This window comes from Myotis davidii, unplaced genomic scaffold (assembly GCF_000327345.1).
Source record: "Myotis davidii unplaced genomic scaffold, ASM32734v1 scaffold211, whole genome shotgun sequence".
Taxonomy (NCBI): Eukaryota; Metazoa; Chordata; class Mammalia; order Chiroptera; family Vespertilionidae; genus Myotis; species Myotis davidii.
Genome location: NW_006282523.1, coordinates 652,590 through 653,103, shown reverse-complemented (window position 1 = coordinate 653,103; position 514 = coordinate 652,590).

The following is a 514-nucleotide window of genomic DNA, read 5'->3' as shown; positions in this document are numbered from 1 at the left end:
GATCCCCGCGGGGCTGGAAGGAGGCGCCACACCCAACTCGATGCAATAAATAAAACTTTTATTCAAACCACTGCAGTACAGGGCACAATTCAGATTTTAAAAAAAAGACGGGAAAAGTATCTTCAGCCTTTACATCTTCGTACAAGGTGGCGGTTTTGTGTCTACATTCACCCCGGCGTGAGCCCTGGGTCAGAGCCGTTCGCGGGGGCCGGGCACCAGCGGAGGCTCCTCGACAGGCCCCGTCCTGGCTTTTTTGCATTTTCCTTAAAAATAAAACGGTCTGTGCCTTGGGCGGCTTCTGTCGCCAACGCCACGGGCCGCGTCCTAGTCCGCGGAGACTCTTGCTAAGACGCCGCCGTTAGGGAGCGTCCGCGGCTCCGGGCTCCGTGGGGGAAGGGCCAGGGCCGCCCCGCGCGTGCTCCCGGCTTCAGCGTGTGAGGAGGCAATACCAGTAGCCACTGAGTCCAGCGTGTCTCTTTCTGAAGCCAGCAAGACACACAAAAAGACGAGAGCG